This window comes from Aquarana catesbeiana, linkage group LG03 (assembly GCF_042186555.1).
Source record: "Aquarana catesbeiana isolate 2022-GZ linkage group LG03, ASM4218655v1, whole genome shotgun sequence".
Taxonomy (NCBI): Eukaryota; Metazoa; Chordata; class Amphibia; order Anura; family Ranidae; genus Aquarana; species Aquarana catesbeiana.
Window position 1 is genome coordinate 565,856,708 of NC_133326.1, and position 16,289 is coordinate 565,872,996.

Below are 16,289 nucleotides of genomic sequence, written 5' to 3' on the forward strand. Positions count from 1 at the left end.
TTGTTATCCACTAACTGTGATGTCACCTCCACAGTGCGCTTCAACTGAAACTCTCCAACGCTTTTCGAACACAAATTTAAACATCAGGGCAGTACCACACTACGAAGTAATAATAATATAATTAATAATTTGGTATTCAACTGTGATCAATAATTTTAATAAGTACCTATGCTGTACTGGCTTACATCATATTTGACTGTTAAACCACTTATGATCCTCAGAGGCATCAGGCAGAAGAACCCATTATGTGATAAGGAGGAAAAGAGACAAGCCCACATGTAGCGAAGCCAGGTAGAGATGCACAGGTGGCATCAAATCTAAAAGGAGCACATATTGCCTTTTTCTAAACCCAGAAAGGTCTATCATGGTAAATGTATGGTAAATTAGTGGTATTAACTTGCTTAGCCACTAGGGTAGATTGCTCAGGTTTGCTATCCAACCTGTTCTTCAAATCACGATATCATGATACCATAACCATTTGTCTCCTTGTTCTTCCCATTCCTACACAGTTACCCACATCTAAATTTAGCCAACCTTAAAAGAAATACTGTTTTTAATATGCCACAGATTCAAGTGGTGAATATTTTTATGATGTAACATGTAATAAAGAAAACTATTTTTGCACTTTTTAAGGAAGCGTTTATATTTCTATTTGCATGGTTGCAGACAAAATCCCAATATTGCCAGGTGCTAACTGAATACACATAATAGGCAACCCGCCCACAAGTAACATTGGGTGGTGGTGGCCTATCAACAGAACCTCTCATTTTACTCTAAATTTGCAAAGTGACAGATTTACTTTAGGGAGAAAAACTGTCATCCCCTTGGCTGTTCTTTGCAGGGGTCCAGCCAGAGGTGTATTTAGGTTTTGTGCTGCCCTAGGCCTGACTAAACTTGTGCACCCCCTAATTTAAATATGACCCACCCTTTCCTGTCAATGCCATGCCCCTTCCTGTTTATGACCCGCCCTGTCATCTGTAAACCACACCCTTTCCTCTTTAGGCTCCACCTTTTCTGCTTAGAGCTCCACCTCTTTCTCTCTGTACATTAACCACTTCCCACCCAGCCACTGCACATAAACGGCTGGGTGGTCATTTCCTTGTCCTAAGTGGACGTCCAGGAACAGACGTTCAGGAACGTCCCTCAGAGCGAGTGCTCACAGCACAGCGGCTTGATCCTGTGATCATTATGATTACAGAATCCAGCTGAGCAGAGATTGGGATATGGGTGCTGTGATCGGCCCTCCCGATCACGTGACGGCTGTGTCCAATCGCAGCCGTCACAATGTAAACAGACGCATGTCTCTGTGACAGTTCTCCCCGCCGAGCTCAGTGTGGTGGGGGGGGGGATCTGCAGATCTGTGACAGCTCTCTGTGTGAGAATGATTTTACACAGAGAGCTGTTACAGGTCACTCCACAAACAGTACACCAAGCACCACTGTCACCCCTGTCCCCATGTCAGTGTCCCCATAAAACATCTGTCTGTCCCCCATCACTGCCAACACCAAATAAATACTGATTTGGGTTATTTTTATCAAAGAAATGTAGCAGCATCATTTTTGGTCAAAATTTATCAAAATAAAATACTTATTTGCAAAATTTTATAACAGAAACTAAGAAAAATGCTTTTTTTTAAAAAAAGTCAGTCTTTTTTTTATTTGTAGCGTAAAAAATAAAAATCCCAGCTGTGATTAAATACCACCAAAGAAAAGCTCTATTTGTGTGAAAAAAATGATAAAAATGTAATTTGAGTACAGTGTTGCATGACCGCGCAATTGTCATTCAAAGTGTGACAGCGCTGAAAGCTAAAAATTGGTCTGGGAAGGAGGGGGGTGAAAGTGCCCAGTATTGAAGTGGTTAAAAGTGGGTACCAAGTGCAGCCTCATCGGTGCCCATCAAAGCAGCCTCATCGGTGCCCATCAAAGCAGCCTCATCAGTGCCCATAAATGCAGCCTCATCAGTGCCCATCAATGCAGCCTCATCAGTGCATCCTCGTCAGTGCCCATCAATGCAGCCTCATCAGTGCAGCCTCATCAATGCAGCCTCATCAGTGCCCATCAAAGCAGTCTCATCGGTGCCCATCAAAGCAGCATTATCAGTGCCCATCAAAGCAGCCTCATCAGTGCCCATCAATGCAGCCTCATCAGTGCCCATCAATGCAGCCTCATCAGTGCAGCCTCGTCAGTGCCCATCAATGCAGCCTCATCAGTGCCCATCAAAGCTGCCTCATCAGTGCCCATCAAAGCAGCCTCATTAGTGCTCATCAGTGCAGCCTCGTCAGTGCCCATCAATGCAGCCTCGTCAGTGCCCATCAATGCAGCCTCATCAGTGCCCATCAAAGCAGCCTCATCAGTGCCCATCAAAGCCAGTGTGAACTGAGCCTAAGCCTAGGTTCACATTGGAGCAATTTGTCATGCGATTTGAGAGATCAAAACGCATGAAAAGTCGCAGGCTATTGGAGGCAATACTGATTTTGCAGCATCGCACCGATTTGCAAAAGTAGTTTCTGTACTACTTTTGTCGATTTCAGGTGCGACTTCAATAGACATCTGTGAATGAAGCCACACAAATGTCTATCAAGTAGCACCTGAAATCACGCTGACCTTGCTACTTTGAAATCGTGCTACTTCAAGTGAAGTAGCGTGATTTCAAAGTAGCATCAATGTGAACCAGAGCTTAGAGATACTAGTTGCTATGAAAGGTTAACCACATATACAAGCAGACACTAAGGTGTTAAATGCCATTGATTCCAGAAGCACCAGACTGCAAATATTGAGCTGTAAAGAGTTAATCATATATGTAAGCAGCAGTGTACATGTGTCCATTAAAGCAGAGTAGAGACAGAAAGCAAGGACACAGAGGGTTAATTATCAGAGAGTCTGTAAACACTGACAAGTTCTCTCTCCCTCCTGTCTGTGCAGAGGGGAAGGGGAGGGGGAACTGTGTGTGCTCGCTGTGTGTGCTCGGCCAGCAACCTCCTGCAGTTAATGGACTGACTCTGGAGGCAGAGGGGGGGCTTTTTTCAATCGGGGGGGGGGCGCGCCGGCTGCCACCCCCCCACAAAGTGCCGCCCTAGGTCTGGGCCTTGTTGGCCTAGGCTAAAATACAGCACTGGGTCCAGCTATGGCAAAAATTCCTTTATGTTTTGGGGTTTTTTTGTTTTTGTTTGCATTAAAAATTAAAAGAAGGCATTGTTTTTTTCCACTTCACTTTTCCTGACTTTGCACTTTGAAGAAAATTCACTACAATGCCTTGAATATTTCTTTTTTATAAATAATGCTATAAACTGCAATAAAAGTGTACAATAAACATGTAAATGTACTACACTCAGATTGTGCCCTCTTCTGTTTTTTCAGCCAATGCTGCGCCCTCTCACCCTGTGACTTGCTACAAAGTTACAATGTTGCAGTCTTATCATTGGGGGAGAGGAGAGCGAGGAAATGCTACCTCTTCCCTTGCAGCAGAATGCACCCACTGTTGGCGGATTCACTGGTCTGGGATTTGATAGCTTTTTAATGATAAAAGGTGAGGTTTTTCTGAAATATTATACACTTGCTGTGTATGTGGGGATTTAATTCATGCAGACTTGTAAAGCTACTGAAAGCTCCACTTTAAGGAATAAATACCAGAGTTTACAATATGCAGAATTGTTCATTTTGTATTATCACAAGGTAACGCTGTGGAAATTTCAGATAAAAATAGCTGCACATTGTCTGCATCCCCATGGGGACTTTGTAGCCTCCTTAGGATCCCCCCCACACAATAGCAATCCAGCCTCATTATCTGGGATTTGTATCACCTCTTAGCGGTGTCTGTTACAGGCCCAGGCTGAAGCGCCGGCTTTCCAGAGCTCACCATCTGTTCCCGCAGACTCTCCTGGCTTATGATTCTCTTTATACCTCCGATAACCTGCTCCGTCTGTCCTGTTATCTGCCTGCCAGCTTCCACCACTACACTGTACACAGTGCCGAGACCCTGCATTACCTGCACAATGGGGGGCTTGTCACCGGCTGCTGGGAACACGAACGCACTGTCTCCCGTAGAATTCCCACCACCGCTTAGCGAAATGGATACTGGCTGAACGTGGAAGGGCTGCACACTACACAGAAACCAGACAAAAAACTTTTTTACAGTCCCTAATGGCAGAGCTGTCTAGATCATTAAATATGAACCATTAACAGTTCCCTCTCTCAGTTTTCAAAGCTTGGGAACACTGCTGAAATGGAAATGAGATAATCTCCTAAACCAGACACCCAGAATGGTATGTCTGTGTTTTGCCCTACAGTAAGGGGTATCTATGGGCAAAACTGTATTTTTCACCATTGGAAAAAAGGGAAAGCTTAGAACCCCTGTCAGGTTTTTATTGCTCAACCATATAATAAGCAGTCAGGGAGCTGCATCAATCGTCAGAGAGTCCAAGAATAGCTATGTGTAAGGCAATAGAACAAGAAATCCAACGTGTTTCAGTGGTTCAAAAACACCCCCTTCATCAGGACTTATACATTATATTACATCATATCTGACTGGATAATGATAATAGTTATAAATCAACTGTACTATACAAAAATTTTAGGCAGATGTGAAAAAATGATGCGACGTAAGAATGCTTTCAAAAATATATATTTTAATTGTTTATTTTTTATCAATATACAAAATGCAAACTGAGCACAGAAGAAACATCTGAATCAAAACCAGCTTCAATTGTGGCATTTACACACTTGCACAAAGTCAACAATTTTGTAGGATTAGAGTGTATGATTAACCAATTATACCAAGCAGGAGCTAATGATCATCAATTCCATATGTAAGTTGAAACACAGTCATTAACTCAAACAGAAACACCTGTGTAGGAGGCTTACAGAAACAGCTATGTAGGTGGGAGAGGAATGGCCAAACTCTGCTACTAATGTGATGCTCGTTGCTCGTTTAACAAAAATATTTACAAAAGCTGTCCCTTTAAGATGTTTTTCAGTCACCCTCGGCGCCATTCCACAAGTGTGCGCAATTTTAAAGTCTGACATGTTATGTATCTATTTACTCCGCATAACATAATCTTTCACATTATACAAAAAAAAAAAAAATCGGGCTAACTTTAGGTTTCTTTTTAAATTCATGAAACAGTTTTTTTCCAAAAGTGCTGCGCAAATACCGTGTGATTATGTCATAAAAAGTTGCAACGGCCACCATTTTATTCCCTAATGTGTCTGCTAATATATATATATATATATATATATATATATATATATATATACATATAATGTTTGGGGGTTCTGAGTAATTTTCAAGCAAACAAATGATGATTATTACATGTAGGAGAGAAGTGTCAGAATTGGCCTGGATGGCAAGTGGTTAATTACCATAAGTAAGTAATATTCAAATAATTATTATATATTGTTTTTTAAGGTAATTTACTATATTTTCAAAAACTGTACTCAAGCAGGTGGCTTAACGGACAAATTACTGAAGTTTGAAGTTATAACTTCCAACCAGTAATTTCACAATAAATAGATAAATAATAAATTATCATGTTATTACAAGGGAATAGGCTTTATGTTCGGGTCGAACATGAGTTCGACTCGAACATTGGCTGTTGGCCCGTTCGCCGAACAGCGAACAATTTGAAAGCCGCGGAACACCCTTTAGGGTTGAAAAAGTTTTTATTGTCATTTAAACCACTTCCCGCCCGGCCCATAGCAGATGACGGCCAGGCGATGGTTCAGTTAACCTGACTGGGCGTCATATGACATCCAGCAGGATAACTTGCTGCCGCGCGCCCGCGGGGGCGCGCATCGAGGCGATGTATGTACATACCTCGCCTCGCATCGAGGCAAGGTATGTACCCCATGGCCATCCACATGTGCCCAATCTGTGCCAATCAGTGCCCACAAATGGGCACCGATTGGCACCATTATGTTTCAGTTCTGTCCAGCAATGCCACCAATCAGTTTTATCAGTGCCACCAATCAGTGTCATCAGTGCCACCTGTCAGTGCCCATCGGTGCCACCTGTCAGTGCCCATCGGTGCCCATCAGTGCCCATCAGTGCCCACCTATCAGTGCCCATCAGTGCCACCCATAAGTACCCATCAGTGCCACCCATAAGTACCAATCAATGCCACCTACGAGTGCCCATCAGTGCCACCTATGAGTGCCCATCGGTGCCGCATACCAGTGCCACCTATCAGTGCCCATCAGTGCCACCTATCAGTGCCCATCAGTGCCACCTATCAGTGCCACCTCATCAGTGCCACCTCATTGGTGCCACCTCATCCGTGCCCATCAGTGCCGCTGTATCAGTGCCCGTCAGTGCAGCCATATCAGTGCCCGTCATTGAAGAAGAAAACGTACTTATTTACAAAAAATGTTAACAGAAACAAAGAAAAACTTGTGTTGTATGACCATGCAATTGTCATTCAAATTGCAACAGCGCTGAAAGCTAAAAATTGTCCTGGGCGGGAAGGTGTCTAAGTGCCTGGTATTGAAGTGGTTAAACAAACATCACAATGAACAACATTAGGAGTTACATTCCATGAACAGTCACAAATAACCATATACGGTGAGTCACCCCATTGGCTATCGCCCATAGCTAGACTCCCCTTGATATGTAATATAAAACTAATATTGACGACTGTTGCTCAGTCTCGAGAGCAATTTTGGCTAAGGGCCATGTCGTTCGCCAAGAAAAAAATTCTGTAAGTATATAATTAAAAACAGAAAAGAAAGAGAAACGAGAGTCTAGGTCAGAAAGAAACCAGAAAGGGGGAGAAATTGCCTAGGGATGGGCTTGAGCTGTGAGCAGAGAAAAAAAAAAAGAGAGAGAAAGAAAAAACAGATGTGGGAAGAAAACAGAGAGAGAAAAGGAGAGGGAGGGTTGAAGAAAAGCACAAGAACTGCTGAAAGAGACTTTCATTGAAAGAAAAAAAAAACACAGTAGACAGAGGTTGGGTGAGTCGGGGAGTATATGTCACAACCCACTCCAATGTCAGACAACACTGTAGGGAGTTCCAGTCAAAGGTTTTAGAACAAGTAACTGAAGGGCCTGGTATGGAATTTAGGGGGACCCCCACGCATTTTTTTTTAAATTTTGGTTCGGGGTTCCCCTGTGGGGAAATTCCATGCCGTTTTTATCAATGAACTTTTATGTGTATTGCCGGACCGACAATTCATTATAGTCGGCGCTAGCGATAGTAGTTTTACATGACTTTTTCTCCTTTAGAAATGTCATTTTTCTGTCAGACTGTTCTAAACACGGGAAACATGCGCCCCTTTACAGGCATACTATAGACACCCCCCAGGTACGAAATTTAAAGGAATATTATGCTTTTATTGTTTCACTTTAAGCATTATTAAAATCACTGCTCCCAAAAAAAACGGCCGTTTTTAAAACTTTTTTTTGCATTGATCCATGTCCCCTGGGGCAGGACCCGGGTCCCCAAATACTTTTTATGACAATAACTTGCATATAAGCCTTTAAAATGAGCACTTTTGACTATTCATGTTCGTGTCCCATAGACTTTAACGGTGTTCGCGTGTTCTAACAAATTTTTTGCCTGTTCGCATTTTCTGGATGCGAACCGAACCGGAGGGTGTTCGGCTCATCCCTAGTTATTACATATAGCATAATAATATATGATTTAGCTTGATTAAAAAAGTACCTTTTCAGCAGCAGCAGATTCCCCCTCTTAACCGTGTGATAAAAACATGGGATTGTGGGTAAACCTTATGCTCATAAACCCATGTTTTTTTTTTTGTAGTTAAGAGGGCTGGGCTGGAAGGGAGCATGTGTCTTTTAGACACATGCCCCCTTCTATGACATTGCAGTGAGAGGGCGTGCCTCCACTGAAGCATTTTTATTGGACAGCTTGGACCAATGGTGCTTTACCATTGATCCAAGCCACCAAGCTGTCTATTGAGCTCAGTGCCTCTGACAAGAAGTAAGGAGAGGAACTGTGAGCTCATCCTCTCAGTCTGCTGCAAACAGCATGTGCCAGCTTGTATTTAAACTAGCCGCTCTGTATGTAGCTTCTGACAGGCTGCACAAGGAGGCCCATATCTCTGGAACCATAGGTGTCAGGAACCCCATTTTGAATCCTCGAAGCTCGATCGTTTTTTTTTTGTTTGTTTTTTATGTTCATGGCAGGTGAGGCTCTGCCAAAGTGACTCACCAGAGTCACCAAAACTAGTGTACCCATTAGAAGACTTCTCCTCTATTCCTCTTTTGGTGACAACCTAAAACTTTGGATTTTCTTTCACTCTTGGTGATAACAGTAAACAATAGAAATAGAGAGAGTGCATCTCCTTAACAGGGACACAGAGAGCAATAAAACCTGACAGGTGTTGTAATCCCTCTCTACTCTTTTCAGATATAAAAAAAAAACGCTTTGTCTTACGTTGTACTTGAATAACTAATAATAAGATCTGCCAGCACTGTGCAGACATGGCTAATTATGGTAAACATAGCTCCCCAGCTTCCTTCTTACCATTACATAAAAGGGGAAAGCTAGGTAGTATTTTAAAGCAACTAAAATGTAAGCAGCATTTTTTTTAAATTATGCTATGTGAATGGGATCATGGAACAAACATAAAATAGGTGTTATCCAAATCTGGCTGAAAAAGTGGAAATACACTTTAATGGTTGCATTGTATGTTGGCACGGAGTCACCCTTTAATGCTTTGTTCCAGTTTTATCTTCAAGGCCATAGAGCAACAACATGGAAACTAATTTTCCTTCCTTCCCTCTTGTCTCCATGGACACACGCTGCAAAGCCTTAAAAATGGGGGCAGGCTAAGTGGGAAGCTCTTGGCTGGCCCCCAGCTGAGGCACTGAATGAGCCTCATTCATCACAGAGTGAGAAGAAATGAGGCTGCGACGACCCGACACGCAGGACTCCGCCACATACAGCGAGCCGGCTGTTTTACTGATACTGGACTCGGGATCTATATGTCTCACGGCAAACACAACGTCCTGACAAAAGTGATTGTCAAGAAACAGAAGAAAAAGAAGAATACAATTCTTTCATTTACACAGTCATAAAGACTTTTGGGCAATAAAGGGGAAGTCTGGTCTAAACACAAGTTGTGGTCTGATTATATTGCCCATTTAGATCCATGCGTGGGTCTAGAGGTGCATTTTTGTAGTTAGGCAGGTGGGCTGTCATGTGCTAGTGTGCATTGACATGGGTTTTGACTATTTTTAATGCATTTTCTATTTTACAATAAAAACAAGGTTAACAGCCATTGACCTACACTTGTCAATACCTGTTGTCAATGCATCTAAAAGCATCAAAAACACATTATATGCATTTTGATGTGTTGCCATTGACTTCTATGAGCCTCTCAGTACACTAATACCCAGAAAAAATGGACATGGGAATGCTTTTGATAGAACTCATGATGTGTTTTTAATACCAAGCTGCACTATATTAACCAAAGTATTGGGACGCCTGCCTTTACATGCACATGAACTTTAATGGTATCTTGGTCTTAGTCGGTAGGGTTCAATATTGAGTTGGCCCACCCTTTGCAGCTTCAATCCTTCTGGGAAGGCTGTCCACAAGGTTTAGGAGTGTGTCTATGGGAATGTTTGACCATTCTTCCAGAAGCGCATTTGCGAGGTCAGGCACTGTTTTTTGATGAAAAGGCCTGGCTGGCAGTCTCCGCTCTACTTTATCCCAAAGGTGTTCTATCGGGTTGAGGTCAGAATTCTGCAGGCCATTCAATTTCCTCCACCCCAAACTCGTTCATCCATGTCTTTATGGACCTTGCTTTGTGGAAGGGGCCACCCTCAAACTGTTCCCACAAAGTTGGGAGCATGAAATTGTCCAAAATGTCTTGGTATGCTGACGCCTTAAGAGTTCCCTTCACTGGAACTAAGGAGCCAAGCCCAACCCCTGAAAAACAATCCCACACCATAATCCCCCCTCCACCAAATGATTTGGATCAGTGCACAAAGCAAGGTCCATAAAGACATGGATAAGCGAGTTTGGGGTGGAGGAACTTGACTGGCCTGCACAGAGTCCTGACCTCAACCCGATAGAACACCTTTGGGATGAATTAGAGCGGAGATTGCAAGGCAGGCCTTCTCACTCCACATCAGTGCCTGACCTCAGAAATGCACTTCTGGAACAATGGTCAAACATTCTCATAGACACACTCCTAAACCTTGTGGACAGCCTTCCCAGAAGAGTTGAAGCTGTTATAGCTGCGAAGGGTGGGCCAACTCAATATTGAACCTGACAGACTAAGACTGGGATGTCATTAAAGTTCATGTAGGTATAAAGGCAGGCGTCCCAATACTTTTGGTAATATAGTATAATAAAAGTAGTTTGGGGTCTATTTATAATGGAGCGTACACCCCCATCACCCGGTGATCACGCCCCTTATGATGTCACAGTCCCAGCATGCCTCGGGACTGTGACGTCATAAGGGGCGGGGTCACTGCCTATATAAGTCATTGCAGAGCGCTCACACAGCATTACAGCGGGAGATAGCATTGTGTCAACATCGGAAGAAGAGAAGAGGGAAGAAGATGACACAGAAGTCCGGCCACCGCTAGCAAAAGAGCGGCAGAAGATAGCGGAGGAGCTGGCAGAAAAAACAGACACCGGGAGAAGAGGTCGAACACCGGGAGAAGAGGCCGGAGAGCGGGAGAAGAACCGGACACCGGGAGAAGAGCCGAAGTTGGAAGAAGACCCCCGGAGCTGTCTAATAAATTACTTTAAAAACCTATGTAGTGTGTTTTTTTATTGACACTTTTCCCCTAGGTGAATGGGTAGGGGTACGATGTACCCCATACTCATTCACATAGGGTGCGGGGCCGGGATCTGGGGGCCCCCTTATTAAAGGGGGCTCCCGGATTCCGATAAGCCCCCCGCCCGCGGACCCCGACAACCAACGGCCAGGGTTGTCGGGAAGAGGACCTTGTCCTCATCAACATGGGGACAAGGTGGTTTGGGGAGGGGGGGGCCGCAGGGCGCCCCCCTCCCCAAAGCACCCACCCCCCCATGTTGAGGGCATGCGGCCTGGTATGGTTCGGGGGGGGGGCGGTCGCTCGTCCCCACCCCCTTTCTTGACCGGCCGGGCTGCGTGCTTGAATAGGGGTCTGGTATGGATTTTGGGGGGAACCCACGCCGTTTTTTCGGCGTAGGGGTTCCCCTTAAAATCCATACCAGACCTAAGGGACATCGTTGCCTCCCCCTCGCGCTCACTGCAATAGGAAAATTTGTTTTTCCTATTGCAGTGAGCACGAGATGTAGTACCCTGCCCTTGTGTCGTATCTGGTCCGTCGGACCAGCATACAGACGAACGGGCTTTCCGTTAGAAACTGAGTCCGGCGGATTTACGACGTAAAGATGTGAAGCAGGTTTCAAATCTAAAGTCCGTCGGATTTCCGACCGAAACGGTCCATCGGAAGTTCGATGCAGCCCACACACGATCGGATTGTCCGCCGGATTCGGTCCGTCGGACCAGTCCGGTCGGAAAGTCCGCCTGTGTGTACGCTGCATAAGGGTCCATGTAGATCTATGTGCATAGAAGTTGTTTTTTGTAGAGTTATACATGTGCGTTGTCATGTGTCAACATGTGTTTCCTTGCATTGACATGCATTTTCTTTTCTTTCTTTTCCACACCTATACAACATTGTATGGGATGCACATTGTTGAGTAGATAAAACAACATACTCTTAGCAACAACACAGTGGATGTAGGTCTAATAATATTTCTTCATCATGAACCAATGGCCCGTAGCTTACTCAATTAGACAGTATGTTCATGGATTTGCATCCTAATCCAAAAATTCCTCAAAGGATAAGAAGGAAGGGACGAAGGTAGGAGGTAGGTAGGGTTATGCGGGGAGAGGGGAGGGGGAATTCCCAGAGGATCTGGTATAGAAGAAATAGAAGCTTAGGACATAGAAAAACATATTGGTTACATTGTGGTTAAAGGAGTGTAGAGTCAAATCCTGGAGGAAAGGAAATGTGACTTACATTTTAAATGCTTTTTTGAATTTAGAATTTGGAGTGAATGGGATTAACAGCCAATGACCAAGGCTTGTTAATACCTGCTGCCAACAAATGCCAATGTAAAATGCATTATGGTGCATTGCCAATGACTTGTTTGAACATCCCAACACACTACAGTGCTGAGAAAACAGACATGTCATATTGTTCCTGCAGTGCTGAGATGGGAACAGACACTATTATTATTATTATGACAAACTATGACACGTGTTTTAGCACATCAGAATGTGCGTTGATAGGCACTAAATCTTTTCACCCAAGATTCGCACATTACTCTAATTGGATTGTGTGCCGAAGGCCCATAGAAGTCAATGGTAGCAGATGAAATGACATAAAACGTGCTTTCAAGCCTTGGAGACAATTATGAACAAACCTTGGTCAATAGCTGATAACACAAACTACTACAAATTTTAAATTCAAAAACCCATTTAAAATGCACATCAATGTGTGTCAAAACACATGTCAATGCACAAAGGAAACGCACCACCTAACACTACATGGAACGCACCTCTACCCACACGTTTAGATCTTAATGGACCCTTACAGCTTCATATTGAGGACCCATTGATTGATATGGCCTGCTTTCATTCCTGAAATTATCAACGCTGCTAAACCAGGCACCCATACCAACATCTTTGTCCCAGTCCCTGGAAGACTGTCACCGTCATCCTTGGTCCCACTTTCTGGGTGGTTCCCGATAAAGGGAGGAGCCACACAGAGCTGCTATTTTTTGTCGCGCAACGTGACAACACTCTGTCCCTGTCTTTTAATTGTGCTCCCGTGTTACCACGCTGTCATGCGAGCACTCAAAGGAGACTACAAGTGGCTGTTTCAACATGCATTATGCAGGCATGACCCATTGTTGTCCCCATTAGGAAAACTGCACTGAGAAAGAACATGTGGCCATCACAGGCAGTGCATGTAGACAGGGAGTTTCTGCAAAGAGGCTTCAAGAGATCAGCAGCACAGAAGAGGAAAAACGGAGTGAAAAGTGTGTTTTGCAAAACTAAATGTAGTTCAGATTGAGCTTACATCTACGTTAGCTATTTTCGGTGTAATGATTGGTTAAGCCATAGACCATTTGCTTGAGAATATATAACAGCTGAGTCCCACTTCCACATATGGGAGTTGCACTGCTCATAGGCACCCCCATTTATAATCTAAACCTAATACAGACAGTGCTCCAAAATGATCACATTTCCATAGAATTGGCCACATTGGCTGGTAAAGCAAAAATAAACGTATCTGGGCTCCCAAGAGTTTTGCTATATTAGTCATTTGCACTTTTTATATTCTTCCCTTGCAAATTGACCCTTATAGTGCCTCAAGACCACCATCTCCTTCCTTGCTCTATTACTTCCGTAGCTTCCACTTCCTCCCTGGCTTTTTCCAGCATCAGGAGTCACCTTGATTGGGGGGCAGGGATAATGTAACTTCTGCACATGTGCATGGGGTTCACCCATCTCAGCACCTAATATTTACCGATGATGTGACTGTACACTGTGCTATGCATGGGCAACTGTCACTATACAAATAGTAAAAAACTGCTACCAGGCAGGGAAAAGAGTTTATGGCAGAATAGTTATACACTCTATAATTCATAGATACACATTAGAACTCTTTCTTGTGGTAGTGCAACAAAGAGTCGAAAAATAGACAGATTCATGTATAGCATGTGTTGGTAAAGAGTATATGAATCTGTTGCAACTCTTACAGAACTGACGCAAGCATCTCTCCTGTGAAGTGGCAGGATGTTACAGGCAGAGAAGATATTTGGAAAAGTTAGGAGGGTAACAGAAACATTTCATTTTATTTTTTTTTTTAGGTTAGTTAGTTTTTTTAGGTTTTTAGGGGGTTTTTTTTAGGTTTTAACCCCTGTCTGGTATTGGCTTTGTTTTTTTACCATCTTTGTCCCATTGGGGAAATTTCCTTTCACTTCCTGTCCCATAGCCAGAGCCGGCGTTACCGCTAGGCGAACTAGACAGTCTGGTCAATATTCCTATCGTACATGTTCCTGGCAAATCTGGCTCATAAAATAGTGGGTGTTGCAACGATTACCAGTTGGGTCCTGGAAACATCAAGCAAGTGAACATATTCGCCAGCACACCATGGATCAACAACTTCCATCCAAAGATTTTTAATGAAAGAGATCGCAGGGATAAGTGCAACGTTTCGGAGCATCACATGCCTGATGAAGGGGCCCTGCGCAGGCCAACTAGACAGCCGCCTAAGGTGCACTGCTGTCTAGGACACAGCCATGGACGCCGGTTTCCCTAACATCTCTTATAATTTTCCACTGGAGCCACGACAACTGGGTGAGGAGTTATTGCTTTAGTTATACTTTAAAGAAAAAATTGTTGCAGAATTGTCCAAAAGATGTGAAACAATCAACAATTTACTCCAACATGGAGGAGGTCTGATTTGCCTCTACTCACCTTATTAGCGATATAATGACTAAAAAGGACGAGCACAGGCAAGCTTGCAGCAAAGCAAACGAGCCAGCGACAAAAGGGGTGGGACTTTGCATGAAGCACCTGGTTTTCAATTGAATAGATTGGTGGATGGACAAATTGTTTATTAGAGCATACACAGTAGGTGACATACATGATACTAAAAAACGTTTTGGTAAAAACAATTAAACATGATAATAACATGGGTAATATCTCATAAACCTGGTATAGTAACAGAATCCACCAATGACATTAATTGATAACCAATTACTGCGAGGTAATGCCTGCAAGATCTATGGCCCCAATATTCCTGTATGTTGGTTGAAGCATATGCCAATATGTAAATTGCATCAGATGGGTAAAGATTAATTAGAGCACGGCGTCTTGTAGCTCAACGCGTTTCGTGGCTAATTGCCACTCATTAGGAGCAAATGTGCGGTGTGTCTGTAATTTAAGATTGAAGAGATATTCTGTCATGTGTCGACTTGCTGAAGTTCAAACCGAGTATCAGAATGGGGAAGAAAGGGGATTTATGTGACTTTAAACGTGGCATGGTTGTAGGTGCCAGACAGGCTGGTCTGATTATTTCAAAAACTGCTGACCTACTGGGATTTTCACGCACAACCATCTTTAGGGTTTACAGAGAATGGTCCTGAAAAAGAAAATATCCAGTGAGCGGCAGTTGTGTGGGCGAAAATGCCTGGTTGATGTCAGAGGTCGGAGGAGAATGGGCAGACTAGTTCAAGATGATAGAAAGGCAACAGTAACTCAAATAACTACTCGTTATAACCAAGGTATGCAGAATACTATCTCTGAATGCACAACACATCAAACAACAAGAAAGCATGGATCCATCCTGCCTTGTATCAACGGTTCAGGCTGGTAGTGGTATAATGGTGTGGGGGATATTTTCTTGGCACAGTTTGGGCCCCTTACTACTAATTGAGCATCGTTTAAATGTCACAGCCGAGTATTGTTGCTGACCATGTCCATCCCCTTATGACTACAGTGTACCCATCTTCTGATAGCTCTTTCCAGCAGAATAATGCACCATGTCACAAAGCTCAAATCATCTCACCACTGGTTTCTTGAACATGACAATAAGATCACTGTACTCCATTGGCCTCCACAGTCACCAGATCTCAATCCAAAATCTCTGAGGAATGTTTCCAACACTTTGTTGAATCTATGCCACGAAGAATTAAGGCAGTTCTGAAGGCTAAAGGGGGTCAAACCCGGGACTAGCAAGGTGTACCTAACAAAGTGGCCAATGAGTGTACACAGTCCTTAGCAGCTATAGATTTTACTGATCCCCCAAGCCAAGCCTCTTTTTTTCCAGCCTTTATGAAGGGAGATCCCTGTAGCCCCAAAACATGTTGGAACCTCTTGCTGAATGCAAATAAAGTCCTAATGGCTGTTAATTGAAGGCTCTTTCCCTACTGTCTCGTAGCCCACTGCAGCCCATCCCATTCAATATGAGCATGACATGGAGTTGCCATAGCACAGGATCACGTAACAAGAGGCTGCACACTCACTAGAAACACTGAAAAGCTTGCAGCATCTGGATTATATAAAACTCCCATTAAACCCAGTGGACATTGTGACTTTGGCATCGTTGCAGCATTTCCTGGATTGTATTTACAGTCCCCTGGCTAAGTTTACTTGTTGTCCATGATAAGTCAGTCAGCAGGGAGATCTGTGGAGCAGTGGGGAAGTGAGATTGTCATGGGCCATTGTTTGTACACCATGGTTCAGTGAAAGGAGGGAGATGGGAAACATCTGCTCTGGAGCTTGCGCCACATGGCCGCACTGCGGTGGGGGTCA

The 16,289-nt window shown here is 43.7% G+C and overlaps 1 protein-coding gene across 2 annotated transcripts in view; it reads right to left on the reverse strand.

Annotated features, from left to right (window-relative positions):
- Positions 1-16,289, reverse strand: part of PTN (pleiotrophin) — a 148,752-nt gene that overhangs the window by 121,112 nt on the left and 11,351 nt on the right. The window contains exon 1 of one of the 2 annotated variants that reach the window (XM_073621810.1): positions 3,985-4,124. The exons of the other annotated variant lie outside the window; for it this stretch is intronic. The gene's annotated coding sequence lies outside the window, so the exon portion shown is untranslated. Of the gene's footprint in view, positions 1-3,984; positions 4,125-16,289 lie in introns of those variants that run through there. 2 annotated transcript variants of the gene reach the window in all.